Consider the following 12,806-nt stretch of genomic DNA (forward strand, 5'->3'; position numbering starts at 1 on the left):
GGTGGACCTGAGGCACGGAGGCCCCCTCCTCCATGAAGCCCATCCAGGTCTGCCTCCTGCCCCCCAGCGGCAGTACGCTCTCTGGGTCCGCCCCCTGGAAACCCCCTCGTGGCCTGCCTCGCTGGACTGCATCTGCCCATCCTGTGTCCCAGGTCAGATCCTGGTGTAGGTGGCCATGCCCCGGCCTGGGCTGTGCGGGCTGGCTGCCTGGATGCTCAGGTTTGTCTTACAAAAGGGCGAAGTTTGGCACAGAGGTGGCCTGGGCTGCACACTTCTATTATGTTCTGTGTAGGTACTGAGTGAGAGGGTGACTGAGACATGGGACCCGCCGAGCTGCCTTATCCCCCTGTGACACCCACCTCTCTCAGAGTGGGGGAGGGACAAGCTTTCTGCTCACAAGAGCAGCTCGTGGGAAGGAGACCTCGCTCTGAAGGCACCCTGGAGGGAGGTGGATCTGTGCCCTGTGGTTGGCAGGGCAAGCTGCTGGCGATTTTGGCTGCTGCTGATCTGTGTTAAGATGAGTTTAACTTGTGGCCAGTGTGGAGTGAGACTTTGGTCCTGGTCCCCAGGGATGGGCACTGCTGACACCTGAAACACGGCCGAAGTTTCAGATCCCTGATCGCCCACCTACTCGGGGTCCGGTTGTGCTGTAGGTCACTCAGCCAGGAGCAGGCAATGAATGGACGGGGTGTGGGTCCCCAGCTACTTGCTGCCAGCCTCGGGGGCACAGGTCGCCTGCAGTCCACAGTGGACAGGGCTCCCTGTCCACAGACAAGCTCCTCAGCTTGTCTGAGAGTCTTACTTCCATGGGTTCCTGTCTAAAACCAGCCTGGTTAATGACCCCCTTTGGCAGCGGGGGCTGGGGTGTTACACAAAGTGTGGTGAGCAGTGTTGGCAGAGGAAGTGAGGTGTTAGGGGGTCAGTTGTGTTTAGTTGTCTGTACTTCTGACTCCTTGAGCAGCTTTTGCTTTGGCCAGAAATGTGAGCAACTGAAGTTGGTCATTGATATGGATCTCAGAGGGTCGCACAACTTTTGAGAGCAAATGTGGAATGAAAGCGTTCCTCTTTACTACGGGGAAAGCTCTGTCTCAAGTCCCTGGTCTAGGAGGTGAAATAGGATCTTGCTGTCTCACTGCCTGTTCTCAGGAGCTGTTGACATACAGCCCTGTTCTGTGATGTGCTCAGCATCTGGAAGGGATTTCCAGATGTCTCTGGGGAATCTGTTATAGCCTGGAAACATGGGAGTTTTCTTGCAGCCCCGTGAGAGTATTCAGCTCTGAGGAATCAAGAGTCCTGGGCCTTCGGGGGAGTGAGGTTGCTCCCACTTTTTTGTCATCACAAACATTGCTGCTGTGACCATTTGGGTGACCATCTGCAGACAGAGACGAGCTTGAGCTTCTCCAGTCTTCACACCTGGAAGGGTCTTCCCTGGTCCGGGGGTCTGTGCACCTTCCTGGATGCTGCTCAGTGCTTCCCTGGCGCGGTGGTCCCCATGCCAGCTCCGAGTTCTGCCGAGGACCTGGTGTAGACTCCCCTTTCCTGGGTGGGTCTGGATGCCTTTGTTTTGGGAAGTGGAGACTGCGGGCAGCTTTGCGGGCAGACTCGCATGTTCTCGGTGCCACTGTAAGCCTTCTGGTCGAGTGGAGACCTGACCTGCTCTTCCCCAGCATTTCCTGAGTCTCTTAGAGGAGGTACCTCCAGCTGCAAGTGCAGCGCCTCTGTCTCGGGGGCCTGGCTTCAGGACTGGCTGCCACGGGCCATGTAATGGGGGGAGACAGCCACACCCCTCTTTGGACCTCATTGTCCCTCTCTGAGACGTGAGGGCTTGAATCAGTGACTTTACATATAGGCTCTTGGCTCTGTCCGTGTTGCTCACCCACTTTGGATTTTGTGACTTGCAGAGGGGTCCCCACTGTTGTGGGCACAGCTGTGGGCCTGAGCTGTGGCAACTGGCAGGTCAGGGTGGAGGCTGGGGGCTGCCTTGCAGGGCGGCAGAGGCCTGGCCCTCACCAGTACCTGGCTGTGCCCTCTGTGGAACAGTCTGTGTGCTCACACAGCTTGAGGGAAGGGCCAAATTCCAGTGCTTATTATGACCAACCTAGATAGCATATTCAAAAGCAGAGACATTACTTTGCCAACAAAGGTTCATCTAGTCAAGGCTATGGTTTTTCCAGTAGTCATGTATGGATGTGAGAGTTGGACTGTGAAGAAGGCTGAGTGCCGAAGAATTGATGCTTTTGAACTGTGGTGTTGGAGAAGACTCTTGTGAGTCCCTTGGACAGCAAGGAGATCCAACCAGTCCATTCTGAAGGAGATCAGCCCTGGGATTTCTTTGAAAGGAATGATGGTAAAGCTGAAACTGCAGTACTTTGGCCACCTCATGCGAAGAGTTGACTCATTTGAAAAGACTCTGATGCTGGGAGGGATTGGGGGCAGGAGGAGAAGGGGATGACAGAGGATGAGATGGCTGGATGGCATCACCGACTCGATGGACGTGAGTCTGAGTGAACTCCGGGAGCTTGTGATGGACAGGGAGGCCTGGCGTGCTGCGATTCATGGGGTCGCAAAGAGTCGGACACGACTGAGTGACTGAACTGAACTGAAGGCCAGAGCAGATGAATGGTGACAGAGGGAAGCCAAGCTGCGCTGCTGGCCCTGAGGGACCTCACCTTCAGAGGCAGAGGGGCACTGCTCTCTTTCTGAGGCCTGTGTGAGCCCAGGTGGCATTGCTGCCGGGTGAAATCCCCACGGAGCAGTATTTACCGTGTGCCTGGGAGTGTCTGCTCTGTCCCAGGGCACTGATACACACGGGTGTGTCGGTGAAGAGAGGGAGAGTCAGAGCCCTGCCCTTGTGGAGCAGACCTGGGAGGAAGAGGACTGAATGAGCCAGTGATACTTGTCTGCTTTGCTGCCTGGGACACCGGGAAATAGGGGCTCGAAACTGGGTGGGGTTCGTTTCATCTCTTGGTTGTTCCTTGAGAAGCAGATGAGTACATTGTACCGCCTCCTCGGAGGTGAGTTAGGAGGTTTAGCAGGATGAGGGGGCTGCGAGGCTGCTGCAGTCTTTAGGTGGGAAGTGGGGGCTCTGTCACTGAGAAGGTGGCATTGGGCCAGAGACCTGGCAGAGTGAGAGAGCTGGAAGAGCGTCTGGGTGCCTGGTGGTTTGAGGAACAGCAGAGAGGGGCCAGGGGCTGCAGTGAAGTCGCTGGGGTCGGGGCACGTGGCAGGGATGGGGCAGTCCTCTCGGGAGGCCCGTGAGAGCTCTGGCTTTGTCGGAGTGATGGGAGGGGCCACTTCTGGGTTTTGAGCAGAGAAGGGTCACTCTGGCTGCTGTGTGGACCGCGTGAAGAGGAGACCTGTCAGCAGGAGGCCAGAGAGAGGATGCTGGCCTGAGTAGGTGGAAGCTGGGGGGCTGTCGGGTGCAGGGGCAGGATGCTAGGCCCATCCAGGAGAAGGGTTCTCTACGCTAGAGTTAATTCAGACGTGGGCCTGTGGCCTCGAGAGGGCTGTCAACAACATGTGCCTCTCCAACAGAGCTGGGGTTGTGGTGTTTTCATTTAACACTGAATTTTCCTAACAGTAGGATCCAGTTTTCTACAAAATAAGCAAAAGAAAAAGCATGAGAGAGAAATAAGGGACAAAAGAAGAGCGGGAAGGAGAGCAGTGACCCTGCAGCGTGCGCGTGTGCTCAGTCGCTCAGTGGCATCCGACTCCTTGTCTCCCCGTGGAGTGTAACTTGCCAGACACCTCTTTCTCACTCGATGGGACTCTGCCCTTGGTGAGGGGACAAAATAAGAAAAGTGGAATGAGGGCAGGCCACGGGGGTGGTTGCCTTGCCATTCTGGAGTCAGAAGAGCCTGGGCTCACAGCTGGGCCTTGGCCACCGTCCACCACGTCCCCTGGGACGGGTGACTTCGCCTCTCCAAGCAGCCACGGCCACCTCCTTCATCAGGGGCGTGGTGTTGGTGGCGGCCGGCTGCTGGACTCGTGCTTGTCCACGTTGCTTCCTGACCCTTGCTTGGTTTTGTCCCTTTGTGGCCCTACGGTGAGCAGATGCCGGTTCCTCGAGTGGCAGGGCACAGAGCAGTGCTGGGAGTGGGGCGTGGCGGGAGGACTGTCTTGGCTGGAGGTTAAGGCGGGGACTCAGTGGGCAGGCTGCTTATGGGGACTCAGGAGACCCAGTCCTGACGTCAGCGTGTGTGACCTTGGGGAGGCAGAGACTTAGCCCGTGGACGCCTCCTGGCCGCCAGTACTGCTCTCGGCATTTTAAACACATCACCTCACCTCAGATGGAGGCAGTGGACGTGAGCAGAGTCCCCAGAGTCAGGCCATTGACTCTTTCCTTCACGGTTTTTGCCAATATCCTAGAACTGCCTGCAGCATCAGCTGCTTAATATGTATTTTAAATTGACTCACTTTTTTTCCTCTTAGCCTCTCCTTAGGTGATACCTGTGAAATCATAGTTATAAAGGGTTTTAATTTTTGCAGTGTTTTACATATCAAAGTAAGTCTGTGAGTATTAAAGTGGTTAGTCTCTGTGCTCCTTCAGAAGTCCTGTTTGTCCCCTCCGGAACCGATGCCGCATCTTGGGGAGCATTGAGCCAGGGCCTTTCAGGAAGCTTAGGTGTGGCAGCACCAGGAGATGATGGACACTGTCCTGGTTGCATGGAGCTCAGCTGTGCGCTCCGGGGGCCACGGTGCTCTTGGGCGCCTACTGTGTCCCCACCCCAGAAAGCCAGGAGGGGAGGGGGATCACGTGATCTGAGGGGGATGTGGGAGACCTGGCTGAGGCCACCTTCCTGCCTGCTCGATGGAGACAGGAAGCTGGCTCAGTGCGTCCCTTGGGTGTCACTCACGTAAAACAGCAGTGTTCTTTGGGAGGTCACAGGTCATGGGAGATGGCCACACAAAAAAGAAGAAGTCAAGGGATCTGGTGGATAAGACCTGACAGCCCTGCAGCTGGCCGACTCCTTGGTGTGTGGGCGAGCTGGGACACTTACCCTAAGATTTCACAAAGCAGACCTTGCGACTGCAGGGTCACTGGGGCTTCCGAGGTGGCTCTGTGGTAAAGAGTCTGCCTGCCAATGCAAGGTTCGATCCCTGGGTCGGGAAGATCCCCTGGAGAAGGAAATGGCAACCCACTCCAGTGTTCTTGCCTGGGAACAGGTGTCTGGCAAGTTACACTCCATGGGGTCACAAGGAGTCAGATACAGCAGAGCGACTGAGCACACACACGTGCTGCAGGGTCACTGCTCTCCTTCCCGCTCTTATTCTGTCCCTTCTCTCTCATGCTTTTTCTTTTGCTTATTTTGTAGAAAACTGGATCCTACTGTTAGGAAAATTCATTGTTAAAACAACCCAAACCTCATAATTTATAAAAGAAGTGAACTAAGGAATGATTATACTTACTGCGTACAGATTATTTGAGCTCACTAAACAAAATCTTTAGTAAGTGCTGGAAAAGATAGGGAGTGACCGGCTGCCTGCAAGAGTGCTGCTCAGGGCTGAGAGATGGGCCCTGGGAGCGGGAGGCAGGGCGGCAGGTGGTGGGGCTGGCCATGGCGCTGTGGGCATGGGATGCACTGCGCTGTAGAAATCATAGGTTTGTGCCCAGGGGTCCTCCAGCTGTGTCATGATATCTGCACGGGCATGTGGCCTGTGTGATGGCACTGCTAGCTGGTCACGGACATGTGCAGACCTCCCCCCTACCCCTTTTGCCTTCAGCATTGCCCTGGAGGGCATCTGGGCCCACTTCTCTGTCTCTCTCCCCTCCTCTCAGTGTGTGGTCTTCTCTTGGGTCCTTCCTCACCCTCCGTCCCCGTGACTTGCCGTGACCCCTGGTGGTCATCCTGGAAGTCCACTTGGAAGGCCCAGGTGTTTGAAGGTCTGAGAGCAGAGCACGTACAAGACAGACGAGCTTTTTCTTGCGTATCCTTCCGTGTGTAACCTCTGTACCTTGCTCTGCTAACAAGGTCTTCATCTCATCATCTCCTTGCCCAGGACCCTCCCACCACTGGGGGTAAGGAGGTGAGGATGGGCAAGGGGGAATCCAAGTTGGTGCCATCATCTGGACACCCAGAGGGGCTGGCTCCAGTTCCCGAGCCCAGGGCCCATTCTCCTCCAGACACGACAGGCTGCTCTTCCTCGATTTCTTGTTGGGCTCCTGAAAAGTGTCAGTCGCTCAGTCATGTCCATCTCTTTGTGACTCCATGGACTGTAGCCTGCCAGGCACCTCTGTCCATGGAATTCTTCAGGCAAGATTACTGAACTGGGTAGCCATTCCCTTCTCCAGGGGATCTTTCCAAACCAGGGATCGAACCTGGGGTCTCCTGCATTGCAGGCAGATTCTATACCATCCGAGCCACCAGGGAAGCCCTCCTGAGTCAAAAGACAATTGACGTCTCAAAGAGGGAGGAGGTTTATTGTAACCATTTATCCTTATGCCATTACAGGCAAGAAAATGGAACAAGGTGGGAACCTGCGAGGGGTAGAGGGTGGGACTGGGGAGAACGACCAGCATGTGTAGAAGGTGGAATGAATTCCCCACACCCTCGCCCCTGAGCAGAAGCCCACAGATCCTTCAGCTCCTCCCCGCCGTTTGCCACCTTGTCCCTCTTACATTCTATTTTCTCCTCGTTCTGTCCTGCTCTGGTTGACTGAGGTTTTGGAGACCTGGAATGTGGCCCATCTCTGTTGAGGTGGTGATCTGTGCTCTGGAGAAAATAAGTCTGGTAATTGAATAGCCAGGAGTGCGGTGGGGTGGAGCAGGGGGAGTAGCTTCCGTTTTGGTTGGGAAACTCTCAGGAGGTGACATACGAACTGGCACCGGAAGAGCTGGAAGGACACAGCTGTGCTTGACTCTAAGGGAGAGCATTGTGAGCAGAGGGAACCAGTGGTGGGTGCGAAGGCCGTGAAGTGGAAATGTGCTGGCATGTTTGTGGGATTGAAAGGCTGCCAGTCTGTTAGCAGATTTTTCTTTCCATCCTAAAAATATTCATCGTGTTTTCACATTCATCATTGATGTTCTTGAGAAAACAGAATTTTTTTTCCCCCCAGGGAATCATTTGCCTGCAGCTCTTGTTGGAATTGATTACTAAGACCACCCAAACTAGGATCACACTGGTGGGAGCTGACCAGCCTATGGGGGGCCACTCAGTCCTCATGCAGTTGGAGTGCTGCAGAGCCAGGCAGCTCTGATTATTCTGTATCGTGACTTGGGCTGTTTATTACAGAAGGTATTTTTTGTATCAAATCAAGGTATTCTTGCCTGGGAAAGGCATTTGAGCACTCGTAGAACAGGGTGATTAGATCAGCTGTCCTTTACTGAGTTCCTATTGCATTCCTCACAAAAGCCTGGAGACCAGCAGCATGATTCTCTCCCATTTTCAGATGGGGTAGTTTTGGGGTTTTGACAGAGGTTGCCAGGTGATGAAGTGTGGACTTAGCATCTGATCCCAGAACTGCCCGCAGACCCAGCTGGGCACTCCAGCACACGTGAGATTCCACCCCAGACTGGTGCGCACGGGGCAGGGTGATAGCTGTCGTGGGCTCTCTCCTGTCAAGTCCAGAAGCTGGCACTGCAGCTCTCCTGCCCAGTGCTCTGGGAGGCCCCTGGGAGAAGCGGGCGCCTGTTGGCTGTTCCTGCAGTGCCTGGATCCCGCAATGAGAGCAGACTTCCCAGAGTGCTGTGCTGTCTGTCTGCCCTCCGGCAGCTCCTCCAGGGACAGCTGGGCCCAGGGAGGTGACATGGCCATCCTTGGTGGCCCTGTGCCTGCCGCCCTTCAGACAGGCCTTGGCGTTTCCTGGAAGCCTGGTGTCTCCCTGGGCGCAGGGCCCGCCCCACCACCTCCCTTCTTGGCTCCAAGAGCTCTGTGTGACCTGATTCGTAGTGGGCGTGCCGAGTGATACATGAGTTTTCTCTTCCAGGCTGAGCTACGGCTTGGCATGGCTCTGTCCCCAGTGGACATTTAGTGGAGCAGTGGTCTGGCTCTTCAGGCCTATCTGTGCCAGTGAGCCCGGGGCCAGACATCTGCCCCTGCCTGTCACCAGGCTGTGCCGTTCTGGGTGCTTTGGCCTCCCCATGTTGGAGAAGGTGTCGAGAAGGTGTTGTATGTAATGGATATGAGGCAAACGTCCCTTCTCCCCCATCCCCAGGCTGTCCTTTGCAAGAGAGATGTCTTTCCAGTCTCTTATTTTATGTGGCACTCTCTCGGTTACATGCTTTATTTTGAACAACAAAGTACAGCTTGAGACCACCTTAGCCTGAAGCATTAATTACTGAATATGGGTGCTCCTAGAATTCTCTTGACAGACTTCATTAAAGGTAAAAGGAAGCCGAAAAATTTAACAGAGATTTAGCCACTGTTTCTGGGATTTTGATCTCATAATTATAAATGTGGAATATTGATATAAGGGATCCTTTTAAAGTGGCTGCAAATATCTGGTTATAGGCTGGTGAAAAAACCAACTGCCTTAATGGTATGGACATGGGTTCTCTAGGGCTGGGAGAGATGCCATTTCTGGTGACAACATCCCACACAGATTTATAAGGGGCTGTGTCTGAAACATCTTGAATGGATGATTGGATGATGTGTTCTGGAAAACTGCTCTGAATGACTCAACTTGACTCTGGGGTTGGTAAAGACATTCGTGTTGAGGAGCACATGAAGGGTTTGGAAAAATTCAATTTGTAAGGTGTGTAGTAGATGGAAATAATCATGAATAAGATTTTTATAATTTAAAATATGTACATATAAATTGGGCTTCCCTGGTAGCTCAGACGGTAAAGCGTCTGCCTACAATGCGGGAGACCCGGGTTTGATCCCTGGGTTGGGAAGATCCCCTGGAGAAGGAAATGGCAACCCATTCCAGTATTCATGCCTGGAAAATCCTGTGGACCAAGGAGCATGGTGGGCTACAGTCCATGGGGTTGTAAAGAGTTGGACGCAACTGAGTGACTTCACTTTCACATACATAAATTAATAAAAGTTGCACGTAAGATTTGGCTTTTTAATCTACATCTCTAAAAAAATTGTAGTCAGTTGCTGTAAACTGTCATCTTGGATCTTCTCGTGGGTCAGCTGCCTTCAGTATGGGAGTCACCCTGTGGCCCTGGGTTTCTGGGTTATGTGGTATTTCTTCCTGCGGCCCCTGAAGTGGGGGATCTGAAAAGGAGGGGCAGAGGGAGGGGTGGCAGGAGGGGAGCATGTTCTCTGCCCCCTCCCTCTTTTTTTCTCTCTTCCATCACTCTTGCTTTGATCACCGCTGCCAGGCACTAGCCCCTGGCTGGGCTGGGGGGCTTCAGAGAGTGCCAGACTCTGAGCCCACCCTCAGGAGACCACAGTTTACAAACCTGTTTGAGATCCCGGCAGGCCTGGCGCTTTGATTCACGCTTGCAGTGTCTGTGCTTTGCTTCTTGCTGCAGAAAGTGTATTCCATGGAACATAATAATTTATCCTTAAGTAGATTTATTATATGAAATATTCATTGGAGCTGGCTTCTCCGTACAGTGTTTGGAACAACGTACCCAGTACAGTTTGTCCTCATAAATCTATTAATGCTGATGGGATGTAATTGTCTCCTGTGAAGCTTTGGGGTGAGATGGGGGCCTGGGGAGGGGAGGGAGCCGGCTGCTGCTCGCTGTCTCTTCCCCATGGCTTCGCCGTGGTGGACTCTGTTCTGAGTGTGTGTGGGTACACATCCATTTTTTTCTCTTCCTTTTTAATGAATGCAGAGGCTTCCATTTCTGAGGGCCCTCTTGTCAGCTTCCAGCTTCTTGTCAAATTCCAGTTTCTAGCAGTTGTTAGAGGTGTAATGAGGCTCAGAGGGAAAAGCCGGCTCATGAGTGAAGGCTGATCTGTGAGCAGAGGGAGTTCAGGGGACGAAGGAGGGGCTGGGTATGTGCGTGCATGTGTGTGTGCATGTGTGTGTGCGTGTAGTATTCTATCACAGAGGAAGCTCAGGGGACCAAGGAGGGGCTGTGTCTGTGTGGGTGCACGTGTGCAGAATGCTAACACTTTGGATTGAGTGAAGCATGGCAACCCCTGAGCTAGGTGCTTTATCTGCTTGTCCCAGGTGGTCCTTATAGGCGGCGAGGTGTTGTCATTCCTGTGTTATCCATGAAGAAACTGAGGCCCACTCGAGGCTCCGAGAGGTCTAGTAGCTTGGGTAGAATGCAGCTTATTAAGTTCAGCGAGCCTGTCCTCATGGCCTGGGGCTTTCCCAGGGCCCCAAGCGCCCCAGATCCTGGCCTCCAGGAGTGCCCCATCCAGCCAGTGCAGAAGCGGGACCTGCAGAGGAGACAGATGGGAAGTGGAGCCTCCCTCCTTGTGACACAGGGTGCTCAGGACAGCCTGACACATTGTGGGAAGCCGTGGGGAGGCCAGAAGTGGGTGTCTGAGCAAGAGTGGAAGACTGGCTGGAGTTTACCTGGCACATGGTGGCTGGGAGAGGTTGTTCCAGACGGTGCAAAGAGCAGGGGCAAACACGTGGGACGCAGGACACCAGGGTGTGGTGGGCAGGGCGGAGACTGCCTGGTTCAGTTCCCCTCAGTGCCCAGGGAGGGGAGGGCTGAAGGGCAGCTGGAACCACTAGTGTGGGGCCTTGCTGGGGCATTTGGACTGTGACCCGGGGCTCTGAGGAGCCAGTGGAAGTTTTGAAGCCAAAGATGAAGAGAAATGAATTTGCATATTTGGAAAATTCATCTTTCATTACAACAGAGGCTGGTTTGGAGGGCGCAAGACAGGAGGTGGGGAAGCCTGTGAAGTTTGTGGTGCCCCTGCAGCCAGGATGTCAGGGGAGCAATGTGTGTGGGGTTGTCAAGGCCAAAGCCCTAGTTTGGTACCTGTGTTGAGAAACAGCAGAACTGGTCTGGATTCCACATCCCAGGTTGGAAAAGAAAGTGAAAGTGAAAGTCGTTCAGTTGTGTCCAAGTCTTTGTGACCCCATGCACTATACAGTCTGTGGAATTCTCCAGGCCAGAATACTGGAGTGGGTAGCCGTTCCCTTCTCCAGGGCATCCTCCTAACCCAGGGCTGGAACCCAGGTCTCCTGCATTGCAGGTGGATTCTTTACTGGCTGAGCTACCAGGGAAGCCCAGGTTGAGAGGTCACAGAAAGGGGAAAAAGTCAAAGGGGGAGAAAAAAAGTCAGAAAAAGGATAAAGGCAAACAGTGCATTAGGAGACAAATGACAAGAAGTTGTAAAAAGACTTTTATGAAGAGATAAAAAATTTAAAGGCTTACAGATAGGGAATGATGAGGGCTAACACAGTATAAAAGATTTTTTTGTTTAATAGTGTTTTAGAAATTTAAGTGGATCTGAGAATAAAAAGGAAACACTTAAATGAGTTAAGACAAAAACAGATTTCTGGCTAAAAGCAGAACCTAAAGTAGGGGGGAGCAGACGGGACAGCTGGCCACTGAGGGGCCGTGAGGTGCTTGTTCTAGCCATCTGAGCGCTGACAGCTCTGGGGCTGCAGGCTTGGGTGTGGCACCGAGGGCTGGCCCGGGAGGAACCTGGGCAGGTGGAGGGAAAGGGCAGAGGTAAGTGACAAAATGGAGCCTACCTGCTCTGGGACTTCTCGGGCACTGCCCACATCTGTCATTTCTCTTGCAGCAGGGCTGCTGACAGTGTCTGCAAGCCAGACAGGGGCCTCGTGTGGCTCCTCCTTTCATGGTTGGCACCCTGTTCAGACAGGTCCTTGACCCTAGAGTCGAGGTGGTGGCCACCTCGCAGGCTCATCCTGTCCTGTTAGCTGCCAAGGAAGATGGAAGTGGAACGTCATCCGCAGATCTCGTGGGAGGAGGAGGAGGGGCATCTGGGCTCTGGCCTGGGTGCATTTATTGAGCTCCTCTGTGTGCAGTGGAATGTACTGGGTGTTGCGGGGCACACAGAGCAACAGGGAAGACTTGCAAGACGTATGTGAGCAGAGTGCATGGTAATCTGGTGTCTCATGTGAGGCTGGGGCTCTCTGTGGGATGGGCTGATCATCTGGAATAATGTCAAACAAGGGAAACTGATTCAGGAGGCTCTCATGTCTCCTTTAATTGCTGATCTTGCTGATGTTTTCCTCTATGGGTCACTGTTAAGGAAAAGAGGAGCTGTGTGGAGCTGAAAGAGTGTGAGACTTGGAGTCTGGAGGCCACGGTTCAGTTCTGGCTCTGCCAGTTGTTAGCTCTGTGATCTTGAATGAGTGTAACATCTCTGAGTACCTACTTTCTCAGTTGTAGTTGGATGTCTGCCTGCTGAAGGCCAGGTTGTAGTGGGGATCTATGTGTGTATGAGAGTGTTTCATAAACTGCAGAGCTCTGTGACAGAGCCGCTAGTGACATCTCTAGACTCTGCGTGTTTTGAGGAAGGTGGTGCCTGGTTTCTCCTGATACCTCTCTCAGCACCTCCAGAGTGCCTGGGACACTCAAGAAATGGTAGTTGAGTCAATGGATGAGTTGACTGCATCTCCAGGCATTTTTCAGATTTCATTTTCTAGTGGCCAGACCCTCTCCCTGTCACACTGTTGGGCAGGGAGGTGGAACGTCTGACTGCAATGCAGAACATGTATAGTGGCCTCCAGGCGATGCTGGAGCCAGTGCCAGGCCCCTAGACTTGCTGAGGGTCCTCACTTCGTGACCAGCCCCTTTAACTTGGTTTCCAGTCTCTGGGCACAGGGCTTCCTCCAGTGTGGGGCAGTTTGAAGCGCAGAGGCAGACTGGGGGCAGCGCCCATTCCCTGGCGCCCACTCCTCTTCCACTGTGCCCCACGTGTCTGCCTACGCACCCTCGCACTTGGTGTCCCATCCCCATTGCTGGA

The 12,806-nt window shown here is 53.6% G+C and overlaps 1 protein-coding gene across 1 annotated transcript in view; it reads left to right on the top strand.

The window, feature by feature from the left end:
- Positions 1-12,806, top strand: part of XXYLT1 (xyloside xylosyltransferase 1) — a 174,698-nt gene that overhangs the window by 16,618 nt on the left and 145,274 nt on the right. The gene's annotated exons all lie outside the window — the stretch shown is intronic.

The sequence above is a fragment of the Bison bison genome, unplaced genomic scaffold, assembly GCF_000754665.1.
Source record: "Bison bison bison isolate TAMUID 2011002044 unplaced genomic scaffold, Bison_UMD1.0 scf7180017864032, whole genome shotgun sequence".
Classification (NCBI taxonomy): domain Eukaryota; kingdom Metazoa; phylum Chordata; class Mammalia; order Artiodactyla; family Bovidae; genus Bison; species Bison bison.